The sequence below is a fragment of the Prionailurus viverrinus genome, chromosome B1, assembly GCF_022837055.1.
Source record: "Prionailurus viverrinus isolate Anna chromosome B1, UM_Priviv_1.0, whole genome shotgun sequence".
Classification (NCBI taxonomy): Eukaryota; Metazoa; Chordata; class Mammalia; order Carnivora; family Felidae; genus Prionailurus; species Prionailurus viverrinus.
The window spans coordinates 62,607,179-62,622,569 of NC_062564.1; the positions used below are offsets into that span (position 1 = coordinate 62,607,179).

At 36.6% G+C, this 15,391-nt stretch overlaps 1 long non-coding RNA gene across 1 annotated transcript in view; it reads left to right on the plus strand.

Annotated features, from left to right (window-relative positions):
• Positions 1-772: 772 nt before the first annotated feature.
• The window catches only part of LOC125163295 (uncharacterized), a 28,310-nt gene continuing 13,691 nt past the window's right edge, over positions 773-15,391 (plus strand). Inside the window, exons 1-2 of the long non-coding RNA XR_007151385.1 lie at positions 773-830; positions 11,856-11,937. This is a non-coding gene — a long non-coding RNA (uncharacterized LOC125163295). The remainder of the gene's footprint in view (positions 831-11,855; positions 11,938-15,391) is intronic.

Sequence of the window (15,391 nt, forward strand, 5' to 3'; positions counted from 1 at the left end):
ACAGTCATTTAAATATACTGATAACTGAATATATATATATATATATATATATATATATATATATATATATAAACCTGGGGTGGGTGGTACAGGGAAAGTTGTGATACAAAGGAAAACTGTAGCCTTAAGTACTTAAAGTAAAAAAGTGAAAATTAATAAGCAGTCCTACTTAAGAAGTTAGGGGAGTAAAGCAATAAAGCAAACCCTAAGGAATTTGAAAGCAGGAAATAATAACTATATGATGAGAAATCAATGAAATAGAAAACAAAAAATACATTAGAAAAGATCAATGAAAGTAAAATGGTGATTTTTCTTAGACTTCTCAGGAAAAATATAAATAAAATGTTATGACTTTGTTAAATTAACATTGGTTAAGTGGAGCACAGGGTGCCAGATGGTGAGCAGACCAGAAGAAGAATTAAAATAGAGCAGTTTGTTACTCACAGGTCCTGGAGGAAATGCACATCCCCCTTCAAGGGGCAACTGAGAGAAGTTAATACAAAATGTAGACAAAGAGGCAGGATCTGGGACACATATCTTTTATTAGAGTTGGTCAATTCCAACCAGAAGAGTCGGGGTGCAGTTAGCTCCACTGGGGTCTCAGATAAGAGGTGCATAAACATTCAGGTGCTGGGAGGCAGGGAAGACAGCTGATCTGATCACAAGGGCTGTTGAAGAAGTCATAATAGGAAGTTACATTTGCTTGTGACTCTGTGGCTGCTATTCAGGGGCTAATGTCAGTTCAAGGCCCCTGCAAGTGACTTGCCCAAACAAAATGGATGCTGAGGCAGCAGTTCCATGGAGTAGCTTAACTGAACTCTGGACCAAAGGTATAAATGAGTAAGATTATAGTTAAAAGAAGGATATACAGATACAAGAGATTAAACAGGCAATGTTATTGATCAATAGCTTGGTAAATTAATTTGAAAGCTTAGATGAAGCTTTAGATTCATTAGATGAAATGAATACATTTATAGAAGAATATGACATCAAAAACTGATTTAAGATTAAATAGGAAACTCGAATAGTGCCATAATTATAAACTTGAGACAATAATTAAAATATTTCTATGAAAACACCAGGATCAAACCATTTTATGGGATACTTTTATTACTGTCAAGTAACAGATTATTCTAATCTTAGATATATTCTCTAGAGAACGAACTAGGAATATATTCCCATGTTTCCAATGAAGCAAGAACTAAAAAGGAAGTCTGAAAGCCTGTTTCATTCATAGCAATTATTAAAGAAAAGCTTAACAAAATAATAGCAATCTGAAACCAGTGGGTAGACAAAGATAATAAACCAAGACTCAGTTTATATCCAGAATACAAAGTTAGTTTAATTTTAGAAAATCTGTAAATGTCTTCAACCAGATCAACAGATTAGAAAAGTACATAAGATTATCTTATTAAATGAAGGCAAAAAAAATTGTTACTGTTTAGTGTCCATTTATTATATATTTTTATATATCTATAAAATCTTTAAAAATCATTACACATAATAATATAGGTCAGCATGATAGCCAGATATAAAATCAATATACAAAGGTCAATTATAGCTTTATACAGTGGGAAAAAATACAAAACATAATTTAATATAACACCATTTACATTAGCAACAAAAACAAATTATCATACCTAAAGAACATACCTAAAAAAAGAGTTGCAAGACCTTGATGAAGTACAGGATAAAATTTGACTTAAAGGAAATACAGAAGACTTTAAAAAGTGGAGAGGTGGCTCATGTCCATGACTAGGAAAGCAATGTATAAAAGGTATCAATTTGGGTGGCTCATTCAGTAACATGTCCATCTCCTGATTTCGGCTCACGTCATGATCGCACAGTTCGTGGGGTCAAGTCCTGAGTCAGATTCTATGCACTGTCAGCTTGGAGTCGGCTTGGGATTCTTGCTCTTCCTCTCTCTGCTCTCTAAATAAATAAATAAATATATATATATATATATTTTAAAAAGGTGTTAATTCTCCCAAATATCTCACAAATCCATAGAACACCAATTAAAATTTCAATAGTATTTTTCATGGAATTCAGCATGCTTTTTCTAAAATTTATGTGGAAAAGCAAACAATTAAGTGTTGCCAGAATATATCTAAACTAGGGGGAGGAAATGAAATAAAGACTTCCAACCAGAGAGCTAGCACCATTGTAAATTATAGTAATTAGGTAGTGTAGAACAATAAATTATGATTAATAAATTAATTAATTAAAATAAATTAATAAATGTATTAAGAAAGAAAGAAATTAACCAGTGGAAGCTAGTAGAAGGACCTTAACAGATCTAAAAATAGAAGCAATGTTAATATTGTCAGAGGTGCCATGGAAGATCAGTGAAGAAAGGAGAGACTATTGAAATAACTGAGCTGGGAAAATAGTTAACAGTAAGAGGGAAACAAAAATGTGCCTTTATCTCACTGCTTACATGGATGTTAACTGTAAATAAATTTTGACATAAATATCAAAAGCAAAATTTAAAAAAATTAGAGAATGTGTATCTAATCTTATATAAGCGATAAAAATTGCTACATATATAATAATGGCAAATTAGACTACATGAAAACTAACAACTGTTGATCAGAGAAAATGTTTAAAAGGATAAAGCAGGGGCGCCTGGGTGGCGCAGTCGGTTAAGCGTCCGACTTCAGACAGGTCACGATCTCGCGGTCTGTGAGTTCGAGCCCCGCATCAGGCTCTGGGCTGATGGCTCGGAGCCTGGAGCCTGTTTCCGATTCTGTGTCTCGCTCTCTCTCTGCCCCTACCCGTTCATGCTCTGTCTCTCTCTGTCCCAAAAAATAAATAAACGTTGAAAAAAAAATTAAAAAATAAATAAAAAATAAAAGGATAAAGCAATAACTAAGATGATTCTGAAACATCAATAACCAGTACAAAATGGTTGCTATAGACTACATACTGAATTCCTACTAAGCAACTTAGAAGGAGAAGGAGAAAAGATAGGAACATTTGTCTTAACAGTAAACAAAAAGGGGGTGCCTGGGTGGCTCAGTTGGTTAATCATATGACTCTTGATTTTGGCTTGGGTCATGATCTCATAGTTTGTGACTTCCAGCCCCATTGGACTCTGCTCTGGCATCACAGAACCTGCTTAGGATTCTCTCTCTTTTCCTCTCTCTCTGCCCCCCTCCTGAACACACACTCTCTATCTCTCTCTCAAAATAAACAAATGAACATTTTAAAAAGTAAACACATAAACCAATTAAAATATAAAGTTTTCAACTTTAATTCGGTGTTGCTAAATTAGCAAAATTCAAATCAAAACCACAGTGAGCTACCATTTTATTATCATACAAAGTTTAGCAATAAAAAATTCAAAGGAAAAATAAATCAGTGGTCTTGCTTATAAATTACTAGTGGGAGTGTAAATTGGTACAACTCCTTCAGAAAAAAAAAACAATTTGGCATTTTCTTGCAGACTTTAGTATTTACAAATCCTATAACACAGCATTCTTTTTCCGTTTTATAACTGAGAAGACATGTGCACCAGAAGACATGTACGAATATTTATACCACTATCTCATTAAAAAACAAAAGCTGGATATAATTCATATATCCATCAGTAGAAGAATGGATAAATAAACTTCAATATATTTCGAATTAACGATTTTACAAAAGGGAAAATTAATGAGCTACAGCTATATCCATATATCCACTACTAGAAGATTGATACAATATGATACTACTGAAAATTCAAAAACAAAGGTTCAAAAAAATATTCTCTCATATAAATGATAAAACGTTTTAAAAAGTAAAAAGACAAACATGAAATTCAAGATAAAGGTTACTGTGGAATAGAATTGGTAGTAGGGGTGAAGGAGGAATCAGTGGAGGCATAAATTATTGGTAGCATCCTAGTTCTTAAGTCGAGTAGTAAGTTCCCAGATACTCATTATAAAATTTTAAAGAAAAAACAGAGTCCTACATGGACAAATTGTTATAATGTGTTGTAAATGAAGGATTACAATTAATTTAACTGCCTAAATTCCATAACATTATAAAGGGGTGATTTATTTAGTTACAATTATGTTGTCATAAGGCAAACATAATGGAAAACTTTCCTTATTATGAGAGATGTTAAAACCTAAAAGATACTAATCAACGTTACTTAGAACATGGCTGGCTTTTGATGTCACCAGTTCTAGAGAGAGAAGGCAAGAGGTTGAGAAACTATTAAATGCTTAGGCTCAGAAACTGAATTTCCTGGGTCAATTTGACTCCTATCTACTTGCTGTATGATTTTGCACAGTTTACTCAGTTTCTCTATGAAATAAAGATGATAACAGTCATGGGTTGTTTTACAGTTTAAAATATGCAAAATGTTCGATAGGTTTTATTGTCAAATTAGTGACAGATTACTTGGAAGAATGTGTCTGTCCTGTCAACAGGTCTCCTCCTCCTCCTCCTCCTTGCCACGTGTAGACCAGGACAAATGGTGCTCAGCTGTGCTTTCCTGGTTTCCAAAATGAGTATTTCACAGAGTGCCTGGACAGCACTGTTGGGGTTCCTTAATCGGGCCTCAAACCTAGGGTTCTTTCTGGGTGTTCAGAGGAACAAAATGTCTTTCTCTTAAAAAGTAAACCTTTTTAGGGTGCCTGGGTGGTTCAGTTGGTAGAACGTCTGACCTCGGCTCAGGTCATGATCTCACGGTTCGTGGATTCCAGCTCCACATCAGGCTTTGCACTGACAGCTTGGAGCCTGCTTGGGATTCTCTGTCTCCCTCTCTCTCTGCCCCTCCTCTACTTGTGGGTGCACTCTCTCTCTCTCTCTCTCAAAAATAAACATTTAAAAAAGTCAAATCCTTTTCAAAACCTAAACTCTCTGGATCTGTGGGAGGGCAACAGGACCCTCTTCTCTTTTTTAAATTATGCCTGTCAAACACAGAAAGTTAGGTATAACAAATCAATGCAAGTATCCATAAATGATCATAGTTCTTTGTCAACATGGAAATGAAAATAACCTGTTTTCAGGCAAGAGGTGCTGTGGAACAAATGGAAAGGACCCCAGGTCAGATGACAGTCAGAGTCTGACTTAACTTGTCTGAAACCTGTGTCCGCTCCTGCAAGGCAGGTCTGAATTATTCTTCCAAGGCACGTCTGAGCTCCAAAATGCTGTCTCCAGGAACAATAGAATGTCATTCCTCAGTGGATTGTATTTTCACCATAGACATAATTGTGCATTCAGTGATCCCTGCACATTTGTCCTTGTGTTCACCAAAGGCTCTGGAAGAACAATAGCTAGTGGTGAGAGACAGAGAGAGACAGAGAGAGAGAGAGAGAGGAGTGAGTGTTTAGGGATGGACAGTTGGAAAAAAAAATCCTCATTGGACCAGCCTGCAGCTGGTTTAACCCACAGGAATAGCTGTCCAGGAGTACAGATTAAATTATTTATTTTTCCATTAGCTGTCTGAATACAAGTAAAGTTCATGTGGTGGATAAAACCCCATGGTGTTAGCTCAGATATGACATTTTAAAAGAAGCCTCGGTGCTTCCTTAATAAACACCATGAAAATAAATAGAACAGAATGGAGGAACTCACCCTAATACATTTTTAAATGTGTGGTATTTCTTGTTGTTAGGGTGAAGAATAAATTCTGTATCTACTTTGCACACAGCCAAATGTGCTATGAAATATTATTTATGTACTTGACAAATTCCCAAGTATAGCATCAGCCTTGCTAAAATACCCGTTGGCTCGACATTGCACTTCCAAATTTAGCATTATGGTTGACAGCATTTTTCTTGGTCTCTCAAAAAATGACCAGCCAAAATTTCACTGCACTCATTTCCAAAGGATCTGATATTGATTTTCCTCTTTGCAAAAAGTAAATTCCCTGATTATGAAACCAATAAACTCAGATACAACTTTTAACCTTATCAGGTTTTAGCAGAAGAAAAAACTGAGGTTTTAGAAAAGGAAAAAAAAACTGGAAGATCATCCTGTTACATGTTAAATAATAATGTCACTGAGAGCCATTAAAGGGACATAAAGTTTAGCTTGAGAAAAATCAAATATAGATAATCCAGACGGCAAGAGCAATTTAGGAATTAAAATACCTTCAGTAATTTTATGTAATAATAGCCACCACACCCTTATGTAACACAGGGTTTTTACAATGTCTCGTGCTCTTAAATTTTTTATGGGGAGGAAGGTTGAAAGAGATAAATTATTTGAATAGCATCATTTTTAAGGATATGTTCCAAAATAAAGGCATTAAGAGGCAACTGAAATTGAAATTAAATGCACTTATGAATATTCCCCATGCTGGAAATCAAATTGACATTGTTTCATGTGATAACAAATTTTAAAGCAAATTTTTCAATGTGAAAAAAAAAAGTGAGCAGGGGAATCCATTGACATTTGAATGTCAGCCTCTTGGTCCTTCCAACGGAATGCAAACTTTGTTTTGGCTCAAAGTGTCCATTTCAGTATCTACACTGTCACGCTCGTTTTTAAAAATAGTAACATAATGTTGTGCCAAGAAACAAGGGCAATGCCAAACCTAGAGAAATCTATAAACTCATGTGTAGGGAAGAACCAAATTGCTTATAAATGTCAAAAGCTGTGTGAAAAGTAGTAATTAAAAATGATCACATCAAATCTACTGCTTTGCTCAGAAGATTTAAAATACCCTGAAGCCCACGTGGCCCAAAATAGAAGGTTTAATAGCTTAAAATCAAAAGATCCATCTTCACTCACATTTATAAGCAAATACTGGTCTGTGGGCTGAGGCAGTGCTTCAACCTGCGTGTGTGGTGCATGTGATTTTAGGTGTCACATTCAAGAATACAACAGTCACTAGCTCTATGCTGTCCACTGACCCGTCTCTCAGGACTCTGGTCTGTCATGGCCCATGACTCTTCTCTTAGAGTACAGCCTCAAGAAGGCACCTGAGCATCTGACATCTTGTGTGGACTGTGCCAGCTGCCCATCTCTGAGCCTAAGGCAAGTTACGAGCCTTTGGGGGGCTTTAGGTACATGAGAGAGAACATTGCCCTGAATTACAACCCTAAAGCAGACCAGGAAAATTCCTTCTTGGCAGTGTGAAGAATACACAAGTTTCAACTTAACACAGAATTCTGATAACTGTCTACTTGCTAATAAAGTTCATTTGATTTTGATCTTTACATTAGCATAATAGGGATGATAATTCATATTAACTACCATTTACTGATATACATTATGTGCCAGATATTGTGCTAAACACTTAATATAAAGTACTTCATATTAATCCTTATAGTAACCTTTTTCATATGAAACATCTGGGGTTCAGTCTTTAAGCTATTTGCCTAAGTTCCCATAACAAGTAAGTGATAGAATTGGGATTCTAAGTCAGTCTGTTTGATCCCAATAAATACTATGAAGCGTCTCCTGTTAGATTTGTGTATGGCATAAAGTGAGATCTTATCTTATCTTACCTTCCAGCTTTATTGAGATACAATTGACATATAACATTGTGCCAATTTATGGTATTGAACATGATTTGATACATAACACATTACAGAATGATTACCACAGTAAATTTAGTTACTGTCAATCACCTCACACAGTTAACGAACTTCTCTTCTTATGATAAAGACTTTTCAGATTTACTCTCTTAGCAACTTTCAAATACACAACACAGTATTGTTAACTATAGTCACCATGCTGTATATTACAACTCCAGAACTTATCTTATAACTGGAATTTTGTATACACTGACCATGGTTATACTTTCTCCTGACCTCTGGCAACCACAATTTGTTCTCTCCAGAGGAGTTGTTTTTGTTTGTTTGGTTGTTTGTTTGTTTGTTTGTTTTATTCCACACATAAGTGAGATCATACAGTGTTTGTCTTTCTCTGCATGGCTTATTTCACTTAGCATAATGCTCTCAATTGGCTTATTTTATTAATTAGTTTAATCTACACAATTATTATCTAGTATTACCAAGTTAGTTGAACAATACCAGTGCCCCGTGCATATGCCTGATTAATACTAATCAAAATTTATTATGTGTTTTGGACTGAATTGTCTCCTCCAAATTCATACGTTGAAGCGTAAGCCCAACGTGACTGTATTTGGAGATAGATGTTTAGGGAGATAATTAAGTTTAAATAAGATCATAAAGTTGGGGCCCTAATCCAAAAAGACTGATATCCTTATACAGAGAGTAGGAGACACCAAAGGTCTTCCTCCTTCTTGAATTCCCTCTCCCAGGATAGACATCAAGCAAAGGCCATGTGAGCACACAGTGAGAAAGCAGCCATCTGCAAGCCACGAGAGTCTTCACCAGGAACCAAACCTGAAGGCACCTTGATCTTGAACTTTTAGTCTCCAGGACTGTGAGAAAATAAATTTCCATTGTTTAAGTGGCCCACTCCGTGACATTTTGTTGTGACAGACCAAGCTGACTAATATCACTCTTGATGGGGATCTGATGATATCAAAGAACAATGATATCACATGTGCAAAATCATGAAAAGAACAGATTGCATCCGTAAGGCAAAACTTAGACCTGTCTCAGATAACTGACACCTTATGTGCATCCCTAAAAAATGACAGGAAAAGACTGGTATACCTTGCAAATCAATTTAGATCTCCTCCTTTATAGCCCCTCTCCTGGGCACTTTGTCCTGAGGCTGTCAATAACGAGATAGTTGTGACAAAGAAAATATTTGGGGTGATATCATGCTTAAAATGAGGAACGGAGTCATAGAAAAGCTAGCTGCTAGACAGCAGAGGCTCTAACAGTACATTGTCATGTTTTGTGCTCCTACCGTTCTGTTCTCTTCCATCTTCAACTCCAACTAATTTCTTCATTAAGCACTTGAAAAAACCAGGACTCCTATGGTAGCAGGAGGTCCTGGTTGTTGGTGGGGTTGGGTGCTGCGGCTGAATGCTACTGTCCATAGCTACCTCGCTAGGACTCAGCTCCTTGTCCTAACAGTTTTCATCAGTGGGGGTTTTAGGAGCCTCCAATCGTGTTTCACTATTACTAGTATTGCACTTGTGTTTCTTGCATAGTGCAGTAACATTAAAGTTCTTCAAGAATCTAAGCTGGGTGGTTTGGGTTTTCAAATATTGGGAGATTTTGTTAGCTTTGGTATTTCTAAACCATTGGGGATCTCTGGAGTGATCACTTCCTTGTTCCCAAAGCTTGCTAAAGTGTGAAAGGAGCATTTCTCTTACCCCACATTCTACGTCTGGACATCCATACTATCGAACATCTTTAATTTCTGGAATATTTTTTTGTCTCTCTCTGACAACTGTTGAAGTCAAGGATAGTACATTCAATTGTCAGCTACCAGTAAGGTCTGCTGCTGGGAGGGTGGGGAGGGGTTCTGCCACCTGGGCCGTTTATGAAATATCACCATACCCAGGAGCTGTCACGCACTTTAGACGGTACAGAGGATATTTTGTCATTATACACTCTCATGATTCTAATCGTGCAAACATACAGTCCAAAGGGCAGGTACCTTTTTCTTGCTCTCTTCTAATAACAACAGCCAAAAAAAATAATAATAATTATTTTGTGTGTTAGCCTTCTGGCTCTTTGTGGGAGAACTTTTGTACTCTTTTTTTGTCACTGATGGTTATCTTTAAAATTGATTTTGCGCAGCATAGACAACACCTAACAATTAACTGTGACAGGGCTAATTCACTTTATGGAATTTGCGCATTAATTTACATAATAGATTTGTACATTAATTCGCATAATTCCTTAATTATGTAAACATGTATATTCATTACATGAATTTCTTAATTTACATAATCTACCTAAATTCTTTTTACAAAAAACAAGCTTTACAAAACAATGTACAAAATAATGCCTTTATAACAAACTCGGTTTATTATATGCATATATGTAAATCTATGCATACATACTACATGCCCTTTAACTCATTTACCACATATTAATAGAAGATGCTCAATAGACACCTATTGGTGACAAGGATAATTTTATATGCATTCTGTGCCCAAAAAATACCAGTGAAGTGTGGATATTTCCCATGGCAGTACATATCTGGCTCCAGTTTTAAACAAGCAGTGGTTAGCTTTATTGAGAGGACTAGACAGAGGTCACTCGAGGAGTCAGCCAGAATTTGGAAGTGGAATACTTGCTGGCTTTCAGCCCTGTTTCTAGTAACTACCCCACCCTGTTGTTCCCAAGAGAACAAATGAACACTTGATAGCTGAGCAGGTGGCATGGGATGTAGTAATAAACAGCTCCTTTCCTGTAAGGGAGCAGTGGACTAGGTTTATGGATCCATGAACTTTCCTGTGGAGAAGCCATTGTGTCCAGTTAAAATTGTAACTGAAAACATCCGTCTCTATCAACTTCTCAGTAATTCCACTCATACGTAGTCCAAAGTCCCTCAGCACCGCTCCCATCGTCGGTTCATTTGACCACATGTACAACCAGCTTCTAGGATGAAAAATAGCATGAGGACAGCTAAAAGTTATTTCGTTTGTCTGTATGTGATGAGAAGTGGCTATGGATTTGGTCCACCTGCAAATTAATGTTAGGGAAAGGAAGCCACTTGGGAGTGAATGGTTCTCTTTCCCTGTTTTCCATGTGTTTACTTCCTCTGCTTCCCTAATGAACTCCATAGCTTTGGAATTCTAAACCATTAAATGGAATTAAGAAACAGGCTCATTATTTAGAGTCAAAGGTTACAATCAACTCCTCTCCAACAATCAACCAGTATCCCTTTGTTTACTTGAAATATAACAGGAAAACACTACCTCGTGCTTAAGTGACTTGGAGCGTTATTTTCATAATTGCTTGCTGAATTTTCCTAATTAATCAGAAGTCTTTGGCACAAAGAGTCCAACTATTGAGACTTGAGATACAGGGCCGGCAGAAAATTTGTCAGCAGAAATTGTCTTTTGTGCAATCTATGTGCTACCTGGCACAAAAAGTACTTTGTAAATCTTGATTATGATTGCAACACAATGGTTAATTAGCAGGGCTTTTCTTTATCCTTACAAACTTCTTTAGACTCTTTGACATTAATGAATTGAGGAATGAGAGTTTCCCTACAGTTGTATGCAAAAAAAATTAAAAAAAAAAAAAAGGAGGGCTAGTTTGCGTTGTTTTCCAAAGGATATCCCTTGTGCTGACAGTATTCCATGGCGTGAGCCCCACGGTACCACAGCCAAAGATTCAAGCTGGCCAAAGAAAACGCTGACCCTACTGGACTTGAGTAGGTCAAGAAGTTTTATGGTGAATGGAGAGTGACTGTAAAGTTAATCTCCTATTTATGTTACACTGTGATAATCCTGCCTGAGAGTAACAGCAGCCACAAAAGCCAGGAAGTTAAAAAAAATTAACAGAAAAAAACTTTTTTCTTAGACCATCTTTTTGTTTTGACAGTTATTGCTATGAACTTGATGGAGGGTTTGTTTGTTCAAAGATCATTTTTTGTAAGCATAACTAAATGCACACATTTTATAATAATGTATATTTAAGTGGTCATAACATAGGATATTCTGAATTATAGAACTGTAAATTAAGAAAATAAATATATATAACACATAACTTAAACATTGGGGATTAAGCGAGAACCTTCGTTGGAAAGCATTCAGAGTATCTCAGAAATGATTTAGGATTTACTATTTAAAAAAAAACGAGTTAGATTAAAGAAAGTTGGCAAGGAGTAGTTTAAAAAATGGTTTTTCAGTTTAGACAGGTTTCTTTACAGACATTTTCAGTGACGACATAGTAAAAGGAAACATTTAAGCATATTGTGAAATATTCAGGTTAGATGAGAAATAATTTCCTGAGGGGATTTAGTCATTGGAATAAGTCACCGAAAGTAAGCTCTAAAATCATTTTCTCTAGGGGTCTTTAAAACACAATACATTTCATATCTTCAGGACAGCTCTGTGTGTGAAGACGGATGGTCACGATACATGACTTCAGGGTGAGTATGAATTTTTCTGACTAGGAGAGAGATTTTTATTTCTTTAAAAAATACCTAAGATGGGAAAATCCATTAATTAGATTCCAATAGAACAACTGGGAAAACAAGCAAAGTTTTACAGAAGCTTTCATTGCTTCACAGAAAATAAACATCTTCTAGCATAAGTGTTGTTGCTGCAGGCTCTGTAAAATTGTTAGCTTACATTTTGGCTCTTTTTCTACACGAATGTAACAGTCCATGAACTCATATTTGGAATCCCAAGCAATTACATAACTTATTAATCTTGCCAAGATCAGTACTATTTCTTGTTGTTGAATGTGGTTTATGAGAAATAGTGATCGTATATCATACCAGAAAAGGCTCTGGAAAATGAGGCTAGATATTAAAATTGCCATGGGACAATTTTTAGAATAACTTCACCGATGAGAAGATTTTTCACTAATGAACAAAGACAGGTTTAACTCCTGTAGTGTAATTTTATACTAATCTCAGAGATGCAGTACAGTCTTCCAAAGGATTTATGTACCAATAGCCATGCCACTGTTTCCTGATGAGAAAGATCCAAGCAACTTACAGGTACATTGCTCATTCCTCCATGCATCTCTGACACAAAAGGATACATGTGACAAGGAAGACATTGTTAAAAAAAAAAAAGAATGGAAAAGAATTATAAAGACAGAACTTAAGACACACGTTCATATAAGAGAAGGCAAAATAAAGAAATGCCAACTGAACAGACAGGAATGGTCCCAGCAGTGTAAGAAGCAAGACAAGATTACAGTGCCCCTGAACCAAGAGAGAAAAAGTTTCAGGAAGAACAGGGGTGCACACCTGAATCAAAGCCTAGAAAACAGAACAAAACAACAAGAAAATGAGCACTAAGTAAGGCCATTAGATTTGACAGTGATGGTGACCTTCCTGATCAGATTGAAGTGGATAGGAGAGGAGAGGAGAGGTGGTGACAAGTGAAGAAGAAGAGCAATCTAGATGTTTTGTTGGATTATTTATAGTTGCTTGGGGATAGTGGAAGCATTCCTAAGGAGGCAGAGAACCAAAAGAATAAAGGATGCTCATATCAAACAGAAAGAAAAGCTTCAACACTGCACAGCAGGACTGTATAAATGGACTTGGAATAAATCCTCTTCCGTTTCTTCTCCCTGAGGTCCAGAACGCAATGGCATGTTCCTCCTCCCAGCAGTATCTGTGGCGTAATTGTAAACGACATTCATATTTTTCAGTGTGATTTTAGATTTATTATTCTTCTGAATGGAAACACAAAGCCCAAGACCTCTTTATTAGGTAACTTTTGCTAAGTTATGCTGATATAATAAATAGCACCCAAATATCAATAGGTTCTAACGACGGAGGTTTCTGTCTTTTATACATTACGTGTGAGCTCCATGTGGGTTCTTAATTCATGGATGCAGAATGACAAATGACCCTTATCTGGTCATGTCGTGCTCAGAGCAGAGATGAGAGCAGTGACAGAGGCTCACAGTGGTGCCAAAGCTTCTGCTCAAATGTAGCAGACATCACACCACACACATTTAGTTGATCAAAGCAAGTAATCTAAGAGATGGGGTGCGAAAACACAATTCTTTGACAAGGAGGACAGAGAATACCCGGTAACACTTCAATCTGTCACAACTTTGAACTTTTGGAAAGCATAAAATAGAGAGAGAAAACAATGAAAAATGTCTACATCTTTCCAATTTGTTTGCTGATGGGATCCTAATAAGTAGTTTGCATCCTAATTTTTAATTAAAATTACATTATACATATTCCTCCATGTCATTTAGTATTCTTTAAAATATGATTTGAGAGGCTGTGCATTATTCCACTTGTCTGGATGTAATTTTTCAGCCATTCCCTTGACTTTTGCGCTTTTGTTCTTTGTTAATATTCTGCCATTCAGTAGATTAAGACACATTTTCTAAGCTACTCTCTAGTGCACATCCTGAAGGATGTTAATGACTGGAAACAAATGCTTCCATACCTTTAAAGATGGCTGCTTTATTTTCCCCTCTAGAAGAATTCATACTCTGCTTAGAAAATAAGGTTGGTTTTAGTCCCAGTTGCATTTGAACATTTGCCTGGACAAAATAGCAATGCTGAGGAGTGCTAATATACTTTTGGTGTTTCATTCCCATGATTTGATTCATTGTGAAATTGTCTGCTGGACCAATTAACCCTGTTTTTCAGTCATAAGAATTTATTTCAATCATATAGCAAGAGAGTTAACTGTTCAGATATTGGCCATTTAAAAATCTTTATTAAGGATATAAATTAGCAGTTTTAATTTAAAGATTAAGGGACTTTCTTGTAACAATCTGAAATCTAAAGACATAAATATTTTAGTGATGTAATTGACACTTGTTTGCCTACTCATTATTGCTTTCTCCCTTTTTCTTTCCTTTTTTTTTCAATGTTTATTTATTTTTGAGAGAGAGAAAGAGACAGAGAGCGAACATGAGTAGCAGAAGGGTAGAGAAAGAGGGAGACACAGAATCCGAAGCAGGCTCCAGACTTCGAGCTGTCAGCACAGAGCTCAACGCGGGGCTCAAACCCATGAACCATGAGATCATGACCTGAGCTGAAGTGGACGCTAAACCGACTGAGCCACCCAGGCATCTGCCTTCTTCTTTCCTAATAAAACCTTCCCACTAATGTAAGTGCTTCAGTGGAAACTGACACCTCTGATTTCAGAGTGAGCCTGAATGTTGCAAGATTAACCCTCATCTCCTTGCCAATGACCAATTCAGGAATGAGCACTGTTTCATCCTGTCAATAAGACAAGAACGATGTCTGCCTTATAAGAAATGTTCCTTCTATCCTAGGAGAAAGTCACTGGAAAAGTTGTTCCTCTTTTCCCCCTGGTATTTTCATGTTCAAAAGGGATATCTGGAGCAGCTGCAGGCAGTTTCCCAAAACTTTAGGAGGAAGCTAAAAGTAAGGATATCAGACAAGAGGTGAAAAAACCTTGGTCTTTGATGACCTTGGTGAGCATTGAATTAACCATCCTGGAAATTTGCCTGAACTTTTGAAGTCCTTTTATTAAAAGTTAGTGATTTTTTTTTAACTGTTTAGCCAGTGTAGATGAAACCTCAGGATACTTGTAGGAGAAGGCATTCTAGGTTATACAAGTCAGGCAGAGATGCAAGACTCTGTTCTGAAGTGTCAACTGAATAAGTCAAAATCATCATTGCATTTCTTTTATTTTTATTTTTATTTTTATTTTTTTAGAGAGAGAGAGCACATGCAAGCTGGGGAGAGAGGCGGGGTTGGCAGAGGGAGAGAGAGAGAGGGAGAAAGAGAGAGAGAAAGGGAGAGAATCTCAAGCAGACTCCACACTCAGGGCAGCACCTGATGTGGGGCTTGATCTCACAAGCCTGGGATCATGACCTGAGCCAAAATCAAGAGTTGGATGCTAGGGGCACCTGGGTGGCTCAGTCAC